Source organism: Saccostrea cucullata, unplaced genomic scaffold, assembly GCF_032062105.1.
Source record: "Saccostrea cucullata isolate Sc308-1 unplaced genomic scaffold, CSIRO_AGI_Scuc_v1 ctg13586, whole genome shotgun sequence".
Taxonomy (NCBI): domain Eukaryota; kingdom Metazoa; phylum Mollusca; class Bivalvia; order Ostreida; family Ostreidae; genus Saccostrea; species Saccostrea cuccullata.
Window position 1 is genome coordinate 13,490 of NW_026920429.1, and position 3,387 is coordinate 16,876.

General features: G+C 30.7%; 1 long non-coding RNA gene across 1 annotated transcript; it reads right to left on the reverse strand.

Annotated features, from left to right (window-relative positions):
• Positions 1 to 275: 275 nt before the first annotated feature.
• LOC134248912 (uncharacterized) lies at positions 276 to 2,027 on the reverse strand. Its single transcript, XR_009988159.1, has 2 exons — positions 988 to 2,027; positions 276 to 761 (listed from the first exon to the last, which is right to left on the reverse strand). It is a non-coding gene; the product is annotated as an uncharacterized LOC134248912 (long non-coding RNA).
• Positions 2,028 to 3,387: the final 1,360 nt, after the last annotated feature.

A 3,387-nucleotide genomic window follows, 5' to 3' on the forward strand; every position in this document is an offset into this window, starting at 1 on the left:
TTCATATTTCAGAGGTGTTTTCCTTGTGACAAGATCTTTCTTGGGATACCATGTGGGAGTCGTGGTATAAGCTGCCATGTATGGGGGAATCAGTGTTTCACAATTAATCTTGTTCTCAGTTTTGTTAAAATGTATTCATATTCTAATCATACATGACATACTGTGTGAAGCCTGCCAGTATAAAACTATAAATTTATGAGCCCATGTGGGGGTATATAATAAATCAGTATACCACCTCTCCTGCAGAGTGGGGATATAAAAAGGGAAGAAACTGCTTCTTTTCATAATATTGCCTTTATAGAAAAGAAATAAACATGACATTGGAATGTATGCTCCACTTAAACAGTGACATTTTTGAAAATACAAGAAATCAATTTAGAATCAATTTAGAATACACATATTCTCTAAGGAAAACAGATGCTCTGCTTAAAAAAAATTCTGTTAAAATTTGTTCCCTCATATTCTCTCATTTGATGTCAGCTTGGTTTCCTCGAATTCACATTTCTTTATGTCCTTTTGTATAAGTTTGAAAAGTAGCTCAGCCTTGCAATTTGCTGTGGATTTTAGTAATGATCTTTAGAAAACCCTCTCTATATCCATCTTGCACCAGTCAGCAGTGACAACTTTTACTGGATCTTCTTTTCTTTCTGTTCTTTTTCTTACTTTCTATTTTTCATGTGAAAATTACTTCCTGTCCACTGTGAATTTTTTTTTTGGGGGGGGGGGGGGGGCTGTGTGTCCTCTGCTCTGGTCATTTCTATCTGTTCACATGAAAATAAAAAAATACCATTAATTTTTGGTCACTTTGGATAAAAATTCATTAAAAATTATTTTTAAAAACCTAAAACTGGAATCTTAAAATTTCGCTATATATAAAACATATACATTTTCAACCTCTAAACATTATTATCTCCCTTTATGCATTGTCATGGCAATCATGTCTTAAGTCACCATGAATCCATGTAACTTAATACACAATACATGTACCTGTCTGGTCTCCTTGCTAGAGGATCTGTAATCCTGAGAATCTTCATTAGGAAAATCTTGCAAGGGCTGCAATGATCTGAAAATTTAAATTATTTTTTAATTTGAAAGTTTGGGTTAAAATCCTAAACATCAAATATATATTACATGTACCTGATATTTAAATGTTATCCTGAAAATTTTCTGAATCATGAGGAATGATTGTTAAAGGAGGGGATTCAATGTTGTCATCAAGCATTTTTTTTCAATTTACACAGTTAAAGCTTTTCTGCGGTTTAGACAAATTGCCGGAGATCTAGAGTAGAAATGAATTTGACAACAATTAATTTTTAAAGTGGTAAATGAAATGTTATTATATCATGAATTAATTGTAATATAAACATACATGTTTTATGGATACTACATGTTATGTGGTATAATTTATTTTGTTCTTTTAATGTGACTATTTTTAATTTGTACAATATGTCCTTGACATGTAAAGTACACAGCATCAGAATGATCTCATCTGTACAGATCAATACTGTAAAACTAAAACTATTCATAAATGTGTGCAAGATTGAAATGCCTGCAATATATAGCTGAAAAACAGTGCTCAGTAAAATAAAATTATGAGACAGAAAGCTGCATCTTAGAAAAGTTAATAAAGAGTGCTTCATGACAATTAACTAATTTATAGGAACTCCAAGTACAAATGAAATGGAGTTGTCACATTCTAACACTCTTGAATAGATTTCTTTACCTACTTAACAATACATTACCTTGCAGAGCAAATAACTTAATTGTATCAAGGTCCCAAAAAAGATTTCACATAGTATGACAAAGTATATGTACTTAGATCTAGAACACTATTAGCAGCTGTATATCTGTGTGTCTGCATGTACTGAGTTAATTTTCATAATTTTACACTTACACTTTTTCTTATCAATTCTTTCAAATATTCTACGGTCCTGATATTGCTTAAAATTTCAAAAAATCTAACCCACTATTCAGTTATCATTGTCAAAAGTCAAAGGTTTAATATTTCCCTGGTATGATTTCTACAAATCCTGTTTAATTTTAAAATAGAATGGACACAAACATATTATCACTTAGAAAAATAAATTTATACAAACAATTTTCTTCAAATATACTGAATTTTATAGAAAATAAAATACCGGTACCCAAAACTGGCACATACATGTATATTTCACAGTAGTATATGATTCAATGTCATGTACATGTAATATATGCAACTGTGCATCCAAGTTTTCATGGTTTTGTTTGTTTTTATTGTCTTATATTTCAATATACAGTCAGTTACCAGGTACATGAGACAACAGATATAAAAAAATACTTACACATTGCAATGAGGATTGGTCGGGGACTACCACACCATTACATGTATCTCTCGATCTCTATTTCAAAGACATCTTGAAGGAAACAGTAGACATTTTGAAGGAAACAGTTAAAATCCTCTCAGCCTTTGTCCCATACCACCCTGATTTCCTCATATTTTCCTTTCTACGAGTAGCTATAGTATGTGTAATACTCATCATGTCCAGATCAACCCTTCGGCTTTTCTTAAAGATTATCCCTGCTTTGTTAACTGTTTTTCATCAAATTCTGAGTCTCTTGAGGTAGAATTTCCCTGAACAAGATGTTTCAAAACAAGAAGAAAAAATGCAGATTTTATTGTCTGCCATCTTGTTTACATTTTACACATTTTGTATTCTTCAATGCCGAAGAGCTCCAACAAGGGAAATAACTCGGATAGAGAAAAAGCACATTTAGACCAACTTTATAGTGTAATAAAATGTTTATTTTTCATTTACCCATAAATGTTTTAAATGATATTTGCAAAATAACATTTTGTGAATCTAAATCTTCCTACTAGGATTTTCACATCACTTGTCAAAGTCTTTAAATATTAAGTCTAACAAGGGAGGTAACGAGGACTAATTATTCACTTTTTTGGCATCAGAAAATTAGAAATTGTAAAAACTTTGTGACATACACTATTTTTTACATAGTTTTGATTGTCATGAAGCATATAAAAAAATACGCACATTAACAGCGTTGCCTAGTAATTTTTTTTTTGATATTATTGATAAATAGCAATATTCACTATAATTTACACATTTTAGCCCCGTTTCCATGGCAACCGGGTAAACTACCATGCTTTGTTTCATATAGTCAATCTTTTCATTCATTGAAGTTTCAGTGAGAAAAAAATTGGCCACGTCATTTTGATTTTTATAGAGAATTGATATTAAGTATTTATTGTTACAAAACATATCAAGTGATACATGAAACATTTATAATCTGAAACAAAAGCATAATAAACATATCTGTGAGTGTGACCATTTTAAATGTCATTTTGGATTTTTACAATGAAGAGAGCGAGAGAAGAATGAAAACATGATA